The sequence below is a fragment of the Nomascus leucogenys genome, chromosome 16, assembly GCF_006542625.1.
Source record: "Nomascus leucogenys isolate Asia chromosome 16, Asia_NLE_v1, whole genome shotgun sequence".
Lineage (NCBI taxonomy): Eukaryota > Metazoa > Chordata > Mammalia > Primates > Hylobatidae > Nomascus > Nomascus leucogenys.
This window is the reverse complement of record NC_044396.1, coordinates 26,877,965-26,889,999: the sequence shown is the minus strand read 5'-3', so window position 1 is coordinate 26,889,999 and position 12,035 is coordinate 26,877,965. Positions and strand designations below refer to the sequence as shown.

Below are 12,035 nucleotides of genomic sequence, written 5' to 3'. Positions count from 1 at the left end.
TTTGTGAAAAAAGGACTTCAAAAAGCGGGGTATGCAGTGTTCAGTAATAATAGAATACTTGAAAGTAATCCTCTCACTCCAAGAACTAGCACTCAGCTGGCAAAACTAATAGGCCTCACTCGGGCGCTAGAATTAGGAAAAGGAAAAAGGGTAAATATATATACAGACTCTAAGTATGCTTTCCTAGTCCTCCATGTCCACACAGCAATATGGAGAGAAAGGGAGTTTCTACCTTCTGAGAACACCTATCAAACATCAGGAAGCCATTAGGAGATTATTATTGGCTGTACAGAAACCTAAAGAGGTGGCAGTCTTACACTGCCGGGGCCATCAGAAAGGAAAGGAAAGGGAAATAGAAGGGAACTGCCAAGCGGATATTGAAGCCAAAAGAGCTGCAAGGTGGGACCCTCCATTAGAAATGCTTATAGAAGGACCCCTAGTATGGGGTAACCCCCTCCAGGAAACCAAGCCGCAGTACTCAGCAGAAGAAACAGAATGGGGAACCTCACGAGGACATAGTTTCCTCCCCTCAGGATGGCTAGCCACGAAAGAAGGAAAAATACTTTTGCCTGCAGCTAACCAATGGAAATTACTTAAAATCCTTCACCAAACCTTTCACTTAGGCATTGATAGCACCTATCAGATGGCCAAATCATTATTTACTGGACCAGGCCTTTTCGAAACTATCAAGCAGATAGTCAAGGCCTGTGAAGTGTGCCAGAGAAATAATCCCCTGCACTGCAGGGGATTATTTGAATACATTTGAATCCCTGTATCTTTAACCTCCTTGTTAAGTTTGTCTCTTCCAGAATCAAAGCTGTAAAAGTACAAATCATTCTTTAAATGGAGCCCCAGATGCAGTCCATGACTAAGATCTACCGAGGACCCCTGGACCAGCCTGCTAGACCATGCTCCAATGTTGATGACATCGAAGGCACCCCTCCCAAGGACCCCTGCACAACCCCTACTACACTCCAATTCAGCAGGAAGCAGTTAGAGCGGTTGTCGGCCAACCTCCCCAACAGCACTTGGGTTTTCCTGTTAAGAGGGGGGACTGCGAGACAAGACTAGCTGGATTTCCTAGGCCGACTAAGAATCCCCAAGCCTAGCTGGGAAGGTGACGCATCCACTGTTAAACACAGGGCTTGCAACTTAGCTTACACCCAACCAATCAAGTAGTAAAGAGAGCTCACCAAAATGCTAATTAGGCAAAAACAGGAGGTAAAGAAATAGCCAAACATCTATCGCCTGAGAGCACAGGGGGAGGGACAATGATCAGGATATAAACCCAGGCATTTGAGCTGGCAACGGCTACCCCCTTTGGGTCCCCTCCCTTTGTATGGGAGCTCTGTTTTCACTCTATTACGTCTTGCAACTGCAAAAAAAAAAAAAAAAAAAAAAAACTCCTATTACAATTAAAAAAAAAAACTCCATATTAAAAATATGTTTGAATGACATTAACAGGTTCTTATCAGTGCAAAGGTTAAGGGGTTACTCATCACAACAATATGAGACATAGGTACTCAGGCAAATTCATAAACATGCTTAAGGACGTGTTTGTATGAACTTAGTGGGTAAACATCTCCACATGTAACGATAAATAAATAAATATAAACTAATAGTGGGTAAACATCTCCACATGTAATGATAAATAAATAAATATAAACTAAATGTTGTCTGGAGAGAGAGAAGCACATGCCTGGGATGTTCAGAGAAGCAGGTGGGCTTCAGCGCTGACCTAGTGGCTCTCCTGGCTGCTGCCGCTCAGCACACCCTCCATTCTCGCTGATCTGGAAAGGCTCCTGGTAGCTCAGCAACCAGCATGCCTGGAGTCTCCATTCCTTTCTCAGCAGAGAGCTGGGAGTGGGCCCGGCAAACCTAGATTAGAATCCTGACTGTGCCTCCTACTACCCAATGTGACCTCAAACAGGTAGATCAATCTCTGTGCCTCAATTTCCTCATGTGTAACATAGAGATAGAGATGTCTAACTTTATAGGGTCCCTGTGAAAATTAAATTAGATAATGAATAGGTGTAACATGCTTCACACAGTGGATGGTTCAGTAAGTGCTGGCTTTTGTAATGATCAAAACTTCCCTTTCCAATTATCTCAAGACTTAAAGATAGTGAAATGTGACTCTAAGAAAAAACAAAACTTAGTAATTTTCATAGCAAAACCCAGTGTGAGGATTCCAGACTGCAAGACAGGGAGATCTTTCTAGACTTCAAATGTGGCTAGTCTAAATTAAAATATACTGTGAGTTTAAAATAAACACCAGATTTATAAGACGTATTTAAAAAAAAGAATCTAAACTACATCATTAATATTTTTAAAATACTTATTACATATTGAAATAACATTTTAGACACGGTGGTTAAATTTATATTATTAAAATTAATATCAACTATTTCTTTTCACTTTTAAAAATGTGGCTACTGGAAAACTTAACATGTGTCTCACAACATTTTATATATATATATATTTGGATGGCACTGTTCTAGAACACTGAAGTAACATTGAGAGAAGTACTTCATTAAACTAAATCCTAGGGCACTAAAATAGTTAATTCATCTCCCCAAGGTACTATTTGAAAATAACTCAATCACATGAGAACACAAAATGAAGTATGTCACAAACTGCTAATCACATCATTAAATATAGTCTCCCTTGTTGCAGAGTATAATCATTCATGAGAATAAAGGGCTCAGGGACTTTCAAATCATGAAAAATTTCAAATATCCATTCAAAAAATCGTGTCATCCCTGCTAAATTTGTCATAATCTAATCTGGCTGCAAATTAGTGCATGACATCTTCATCACAATTCACAAGTGCACTCAACTGGCACAAATACGCTTTTATTTATGCACAGAGCCAGGGAACAGGTGATCTTTGCTCAAAATAATGTGCTTAACTAATGGACCATCCTTTTTACCATTGGGGAGGCCAGAAGTAATGAGGAGAAACACATGAACTAACCATTATTAAACATTCAAGTAGCTAATTATGTGGTTTAAACTAGAAGACAAACAGATATGTCTTTATTTTTTACTGATCCTCAAAGCTCATAAGTACCTAAATTTTTACTTATTCCCTTGTAATAGTAAATTGCTATGAGAAAATGAAAGTAATACAAAACAAACAGAAATGACACTTGCATGCATTAAAAACTGTACTTTAAAAAATCTATGGGCCGGGCGCGGTGGCTCATGCTTGTAATCCCAGCACTTTGGGAGGCCGAGGCGGGCAGATCACAAGGTCAGGAGATCGAGACCACAGTGAAACCCCATCTCTACTAAAAATACAAAAAAAAAACAGCCAGGCGTGGTGGTGGGCGCCTGTAGTCCCAGCTACTCAGAGAGGCTGAGGCAAGAGAATGGCGTGAACCCGGGAAGCGGAGCTTGCAGTGAGCCGAGATAGCGCCACTGCACTCCAGCCTGGGTGACAGAGCGAGACTCCATCTCCAAAAAAAAGCAAAAAAAAATCTATGGTCAATAATTAAGAAAAACATTTACAATTTGAATGATCAACTTTTAAAATGTTTAAGTAAGTTTAGAATAAAAACTGTGTGCTTTAAGAGGACACCCATTTCTTCTATTCCTACAATCTCCTGCAGCATTCTGTTTTTTCCTTAGTTTTGCTGTAAATATAGGTATCAGTGTCTCAATATATTTGATATAAACATTTCAAATTTCCAAATTCATAATTCAGGAGCTAAATAGTTTTACTTCTTTTTGGGCTCCTATGGAATTTTAAAGCTGTGTCACATTGTATTTTTGATGGCAGCCCCTACTTCTGCAATGTTATCATTGACTATATTAAGATTTATAGATAGTCAAGATAGAGAAATTTCAGGGAATTCCCAAGCACAGGGAGAAATTCCTCAGTTTTGGTTGGTAGGGCTGTGGCAATTGTGCAGCTAAGTTCCAGGACTAGAAAAATGCTCTGAGGGGAAATTTAACTATGAGGGGGAAATGACATCTTCAGGAGAAATACCATTATGTATGGATAATGCCCAGTATCTTAAGAGACTGGCCACCCACCTCAACCAAAGTTTTAAGTAAATGATATACCTTAAACTTGTAAATAATGGAATACTTTATAAAATGTACAATCAACTTTGCTAGAAAACATGCATACCACAACAAGGGGATTACTATATATGAATGTGTCCATTAAAAATATTCCTCTGCAATTCCTCTTTCTATAATTGTGGAAGTACTTTCATATCTTAAAATACCAGTAAATGCACATGAGCATGACCAAATTCCACATATCAGATTACAGCTGCAAAAACATTGTACTTCAAAATGAAGTCAAACACGAGCTCAGAACCAAGGAGACTCTAAAGACAGTGTGTACAAAACAGGAACAAGCAGGCCCTTTGGAAAGATAAGGAAAACATCAAAATTGTCTCAACTACTCTTAACTGATTAAATATATTCCTGTCAAGGGAAAGTACATTTAATTTCCTAGGACAGCTCAGACTTTCTCACAACTCAGACTTTCTCAGGATTGTTGTGAAGATTGTAAAATGGAACAATCACTTTGGGAAACTGTTTGACAGCTTCTTACAAAATTAAACAAATGTCTACTCTATGCTTTCAGGTATTTACCCAAGGGAAATGTAACCTCATACAATGTTTCCAGCACTGTTGGAAAGATTAAATAAAATCATAAACAAGAAAGTCGCTTACACAGGGTTGGGCATGTGGGAGGAGCTTATTAAATAGGTTCAATTGCCTTTTATGTTTTGAATGTAAAATAAAAGGCGAAAGATTTACACCATCTGAAGAGAAAGCATGGTATATATTTTTGGATGTAATATAAAAAAGTACAGGGTTTCAATAGGGCAGACCTGGGTTTATGTCCTGGTCTATTACCCATTTTATTCACTGATTCAACCTTTTTCGGACCTACTCTGTGCAAAGCACTCTTCTAGATGTTGGGGATATTGTACTGAATGTGACAGTTTGAGGCTTTACTCTTACGGGGTTCACATTCTAGCACCTTGGGCAAAATGTTTAAGTTTTCTGAACCTCATTTTTGCCTCCAACAGTTCAAGTAAATTCAGCACCTATGACAGGCTGGGTATTATACTAAGTTTGGCAGCACAAGAACCAACTAGATAGAACCTATGTTTTCAAGTACTTTTACAAGTCCAGTGGGGGCAGCAGACAAATAATCACGTGAATTCAGGTGCTGTGAGAGGGATCAGGACCCATTGTTATGGGCAATAGCGAACTCAGTCCTGGGTGGCATGGAGATTGGTCTCAGGAGTGAGTCAAAGAAGGCTTCCTGGAGAAAGGCATTTAAATGCAGTCTGCAGAGTAAACCGGGCAAAAGGTACTCACAATTCACATTATTAGTAAGGTGAAATGAAAATATAGTTGGGAAAGTACACATCAATCAGTCCATTGAAGTCCTTCATAATATAAAGCAGCACTATTTCGATTTTAAAGGCAACAGTATTAAACTGGAAAATCACGGTGTAGTCCTGAATCCAGTTTATACTGTCTTTGACAATATGCTGTCTTCCTAATATGTGCTTCATCTGGACTTTCCACATCTGCTTCCTCGATCCCAATGCTTCCAGCTTTCTGCTTGAAGAAACTGGGTACTTGAATAAATTGTTTTTAATCATATGGGAACAATTCTGACTTCCAGGCAAGTTCCTGGGATTTGCTAAATTCAGAGTCTGCGGTGTAGTTCTGTGGTAGGCCACAGCGGCCTCAAAGCATAAAACAAGCCTTCCAAATAACCACGAATCTTGCTATTCTGGTACCCACCAAACATTTAATAATTTTTTTCAAGCTAATTGAAAAGCCCTGTTTATGGGACTTGAATATAGTTTATACCACGAATAGCCAGAACTACGAAGCAGTACAGGAAACACTAGCTCTGCTGGAAGACTTTTGATTTGGTTTTGCTCTTTTATTTTATATGCTACACAAACCTGTGAAAAATGGAAGTAGGGAGTGGGACTAGGGACAAGGGCTTAGTAAATTACTCTTTCCAAATACTGTGGCATTAAAATAAACTTGGATGAAGGATATCATTAGAGAAATACAGACTACATTCAGCACATCCTCATTCCATGGTGTACACTCAGGCTGAATGAAGACCTTATGATTCCACCAGCAGTTATGATGAAAGCCACACCAACCACAAGAACTCTGAACCATTTAAGTAGATTTTTGAAAAAATGTTTTGTTTGTTTGTTTTTTTGAGACGCAGTCTTGCTCTGTCACCAGGCTGGAGTGCAGTGGCACGATCTCGGCTCACTGCAACCTCCACCTCCCGGGTTCAAGCAATTCCTCTGCTTCGGCATCCTGAGTAGCTGGGATTACAGGTGCGCGCTACCACACCTGGCTAATTTTTTGTATTTTAATAGAGACAGGGTTTCACCTTGTTGGCCAAGATGGTCCTGATCTCCTAATCTCATGATCCGCCCACCTCGGCCTCCCAAAGTGCCGGGATTACAGGTGTGAGCTACCATGAAAAAACATTTAAAGCACTTCATTTTCCTCTTGGGAAGTTGCAACAGTTGTTAGATACAGCAATTCTCCTACAAACAGCAAGGCTTTATGTGAAGGCTATACTCCATCTTCAGGAACATCTGTTTTATAGTCAGATGTCAGAGATGTTTCCTGGATCGTCAAAAGAAAAGAGATTGTGATGTAGAAATGCCCATCCCCAAAATAATGGCAAGTATATAACCAGAACAAAATCATTGGTATATCTAATAAAAGTGGGCACCATGCAAAGTCTAATGGAACCCTCTTCTCCAGCCTAAGTATGCTTGAGAACCTCATGTAAACAGAAGAAATGTGCCTGGTGAAGTGAGAATGGGGGAGTTTTTGTTCCTTGAAGGCAGAAACTGACCAACAGTAGGAGGCAGCTACATGGTGCCATGGCATCTGAGTTAAGGCCATCATCCAGTCCTCTCAGATCCAGCATCAGTGCCTTCATATTTGTAGGCAATCATCCTTTTGACCTTAGAGTTCTACCTCTGCCCGGAAGGATCTCACAAGATCCCCCAGGCCCAAACCAACACATTAGCAACGTCGCTCTTTTTTTAAACCACTGTGTAAAATCCATATTTTAGACTAGTGGAAATGGTAGGGGAATGGGCATTGCTGTAGCAAATAGCAAGAGTGAAACAACTTATTCTTGGGTGGAAAGAACCCAAGGAAAAGAGGAGGAAAAAGTTCTAGAAACAGAAAGATTGGTGAGGGGAACTTGGCTTAGAGTCAGGAAAGACACCAAAATTTGGAAGGAAGTTAAAAAAGGAGGAAGGGAGAGAAGAAGGAAGTTGACTGGTTCTGAGACATCTTCTCCAGCTTCTAGGCCGCCTCTGAGAGACATGGTCAGGCCCTTTTTTCTGGGGAGTAGGAGAAATACAGAAATTCCATTCAAACATTGGTTTGTTTAACAAATACTTATTTAGCAACTAATGGTTCCAATCACTTTTCCTGCTGCTGGGGATTCAGCAGTGAAGAAGCAGAAACTGGTTTAAAGCAATTTGATATCTACAGTCATCTACTAACGAGTGAGGTGTGATGTGAGTTCAGCCCCTGTGCCCACAACAGAATGGCCCCATCTACTTCCTAACAACTATATAATTTTAACTACCTGCAAATGACCAACAGCCTTCATCTCCCTAGTAGATCAGGAGCCCTTTATTTACTCTTTTATTCGTAGAGATGGGGTCTCACTATGTTGACCAGGCTGGTCTTGAATTCCTGGCCTCAAGAGATGCTCCTGCCTCAGCCTCCCAAAGTGTTGGGATTACAGGTGTGAGTCCCTGCACCTGGCCCCACTTTTTGTCTTTTATAGTGATTTTTACTGTATCTTTTCTGTACTTATATACACAGGATGCTTGCCATTGTGTTATGGTCACCTACACCATTTAAACCAATAAGATAGCATGCAGTTGCATAGTGTGGAAACAGCATATATCATACCACATAGCCCTGAGGTGGGGCAGGATCTACTACGTAGGTTTAGTGTGTGGAATCATCCAATATAACATGACCAGAGCTGCAACCTCTGATTTAGACAAGGAGTAAGGGTGCTAGCACCAGTGATCACCAGCTGCCCAACTACCAAAAAATTATGCTTCCAAAATCTCTTGATGTTTATTTGGCATGAAGAGAAATTGAGTTGTCCTATGTGTGCCACTCATGACAGAAGCCCTTTTTTCCCTTTTATTCACACTTTTAATGCATAGAGAAAAACCCAGGGCTTGGCCCATAGTAAACATTTAACAAACACTCAATTAGCATTTGGTAAATCTCTTCCATGGAAAAGTGTCCCTGTGGAGAGCAGCAGGACACAGGCACCTGTGACCTACACCTATGGTGTCAGTAACTGAACCAGGGGTGGACCCTTCTTCCCTCTTTACCAGAGGTGACTTAGGCTGAACTTGGACAGCCTGGATGGTTCCAGGTGCGTGAATCTTCCCTCACCTGCAATGTGTAAGGTGTTTGCCTTCTCACAGAATCACCTTAACTTTAGCTTGAACTTAGTCCTGCGCCCTGGAAGCTTCTAGTTGACTATCCTTTAGGCTAATTAAGAACTCCTCCTGGATGGGCAAGTGATATCAGGCCAGGAGTTCAGGATATTCCTGCCTGCTCAGCCAAGGTATGGTCTCACAGTCCTCACACATCCCCCCAGGCAGCTGCAACATGGAACAGGGTTGGCACCAGAGGCAATGACTGCCAACTTGTGTGCAATTGGGGGCCAGGTATGATTTCTCACTCTGACTCGGAGGGGTGGGATCTCCTCAAACTAACACAACGCTACTCAATAAAAACACAATGCAAGCCACATATGTAATTCTGAATTTCCTGGTAGCTACACTTAAAAAAAAGAGAGAAATTAATTTTAATAACATATCTTATTTAGTATAACATATGCAACATATCATTTCAATATGAATCAATATTAAAAATTGACAAGATAATTTATATCCTTTTCCTCATACAACTCTTCAAAATCCAGCATGTCTTTTAAACTTTTTTATTTTCTTTTTTTGAGAAGTTGTTTCACTCTTGTTGCCCAGGCTGGAGTGCAATGGTGCGATCTCAGCTCGCTGCACTTCTGCCTCCTGGGTTCATGCCATTCTCCTGCCTCAGCCTCCCGAGTAGCTGGGATTATAAGTGTGCACCACCACATCTGGCTAATTTTGTATTTTTGGTAGAGACGGGGTTTCACCATGTTGGCCAGGCTGGTCTTGAACGCCTGACCTCAGGTGATCCACCCACCTCGGCCTCCTAAAGTGCTGGGATTACAGGTGTGAGCCCGACCTTATTTTAAACTTTTAGCACATTCCAGTTCTGACTAGCATCATCTCAGATGCTCAAAAGCCACGTGTGGCTACTGTCCTGGATGGCATAGCGCTGAGGAGTTCAGAAATCTCTGAAGACATATTGGGGTGACTGTTCCTAAACAAATCTTTTCGACTAAAAATCAGTTTAGGAAAAATAAAAATATTTATGAACGAATCACTCCAATAATTCTTGTGTGGGAAAATGTTTATTCTTGCAACGTAGATAACTAAACGTGTTTTAACAAAACAATGTTAATGAGAAAAGTTTTGCTTTTTTTTAACCACTCAAATCTTAATATCTGGACATATTTATTAGAGAAGAGGCAAGGCGGAGGAAGTCTTTAAACTGTCAGCTTGAAATCACATAAATAATCACACTGGAAAGACCTCTCACTGTTAGGGCGCCCTTCCCTGACCAAAGAATGACTCCCTGGGCCAGTGTGCTAGTTCTTTCCTGGTATTTGTTTACAGTGACAATACAAGAGCCCTATAAGGAAGAGAGGAAGAGAAATAGATTGGATCTTGGTTTCTAACCTGTAGGCCTGAAGTTTCTGTCAGTCTGCTTGGACACTAACAACCGTCTCTTGACTGAACAATGTTTAATTTTCAGTCAAAACTATTTACCAAATGCTAATATGAGGCAAGCACTGTTTCAGGTGCTGCAATTTACCCACCACATATTTGTATTATTTTCCAAATGTACATGGAAGATATTATGAGTAAAATAAAAATTATACACAAGCATTAATTCCCAGCAGCTGTTTCTCCTTTGCATTTTCCCAATCAAGGGAATCTAAAAGTACATACATGTAAAGATTCTTGAAATTGCTTGATGCTAAAGTGTGATCTTTCAGCATCAAAAATCACTATTTTGCTCTCCTTCAAGTGGTGTGAGTGGCATGATTTGAAGTCAGCCAGGATTCTTTTCTGCTTGTTTTTGAGACAGAGTTTTGTTCTTGTTGCCCAAGCTGGAGTGCAGTAGCACGGTCTTGGCTCACTGCAACCTCTGCCTCCCAGGTTCATGCGATTCTCAGCCTCCCAAGTAGCTGGGATTACAGGTGCCCACCACCATGCCCAGCTAATTTTTCTATTTTTTTTTTTAGTAGAAACGGGGTTTCACTATGTTGGCCAGGCTGGTCTCGAACTCCTGACCTGAGGTGATCCGCCCACCTCCATCTCCAAAAGTGCTGGGATTACAGGCGTGAGCCACCGTGCCCAGCCCCAGTCAGGATTCTGAGATGAGATCTACCCATTGCTTGTTATTGAGTTAATGGTCTCTTGTTAAGCAGCACTGGGTTTTAGAACCAACTATGGGCTGAGTTTAATTATTCAATGTTAATACATTCAACACAGATGATTTCATTATATAAATGCACTGGCTACTTTGCAGTATTTCCTTAGGCATAATAAGCTTTTACCATAAAAGCCAAATCAACATTAATCTGCAAAACTGTCATTTTATATCCACTGTCAAGGAAAAAAGATAAAGAGGAAAAAAAAAACAACAAAGTGAGATAAAGTAAACCTTTATCAAGGAACTGGACAAATACAATGATCAAACCAGCTCTCTCCATCCCTTTGGGGCAATCTGATTTATAAGCTGAGGTTTCAAAGTGTATTTTATTTAATTGCTGAGGGCAAGAGAACAGTAGGAGGTTTTGAGCCAAGCTCTTTATAATGCTAGCCTGCTCTGCTTTGGGGGTAAACTTAAAAAAACTTAAAAAAAAAAAATGAAATGGAGTTTCGTTCTTGTTGCCCAGGCTGGAGTGCAATGGTGTGATCTTGGCTCACCGCAACTTCCACCTCCCAGATTCAAGTGATTCTCCGGCATCAGCCTCCCTACCCTAGTGGCTAGGATGACAGGCCTGTGCCACCACGCCCGACTAATTCTGTATTTTTAGTAGAGACAGGATTTCTCCATGTTGGTCAGGCTGGTCTTGAACTCCCGACCTCAGGTGATCCGCCCGCCTTGGCCTCCCAAAGTGTTGGGATTACAGGTGTGAGCCACCGCACCTGGCCAAAAAAAAATCTTTTAAAGTTAGCATTTTCAAGCCAGTCTAATAATCCCACCAGTTCCATTTCCTTTCAGTTGCAGTAGGAAAGACCAAAACGCTGCCCTGGTGAACAAGTAAAAAGTATTCATGTTTCAAAGCTGGCTGGTAGACAGTAGCCAGCCAACTCCTCCTGTATTTCCAAGCAAACACAAGGCAAAGCAATGTTTTTTTATACCTTTTATAAACAATCTGTGTTTAAAGAAGGCATACACAATGCTTTCTTTCCAGTCTCTAAAAGCTGGCCACTGTTATGTGTTTAATTATACTCCTAAATCCTAAAGAATAAAACAGCCAGCTAGGTAGTGACTGTTTGATCTGCACGTCTTGGCTGGAGATGAGAGTGCAAAGCAAACCTGCCCAGGCTCCTGTTTCTAAACTCCTCCAGCCAGGAGCGCCTGAGGCTTGCAGTGCAGCAAAGCCAAACTCTTCCTTCCCGCTGGAGGAGGGCAAGGAGTATACAGCACACACCAGTTGCATTCATGAGGAAACAATCTTCCTGCCCACCAGCACTATATTTAGAGCCATCTCTTGGCAATGCAAACTTATATTTCTGGGCTTTCTGCCACTTGGACAAAAAAAAAAGGGGCGGGGGGACAAGGAAAACTGGTTTGGCTCCAGTGCTGAGCCCAAACAATAAAAGTTAAATATG

General features: G+C 40.9%; 1 protein-coding gene and 1 non-coding gene across 2 annotated transcripts in view; both read right to left on the bottom strand.

Moving 5' to 3' along the window:
• ZNF704 (zinc finger protein 704) overlaps positions 1–12,035 on the bottom strand; it is a 242,054-nt gene that overhangs the window by 109,859 nt on the left and 120,160 nt on the right. The window lies entirely within an intron of this gene.
• Positions 8,069–8,202, bottom strand: LOC115830730. Its single transcript, XR_004026282.1, has one exon. It is a non-coding gene; the product is annotated as a U11 spliceosomal RNA (small nuclear RNA).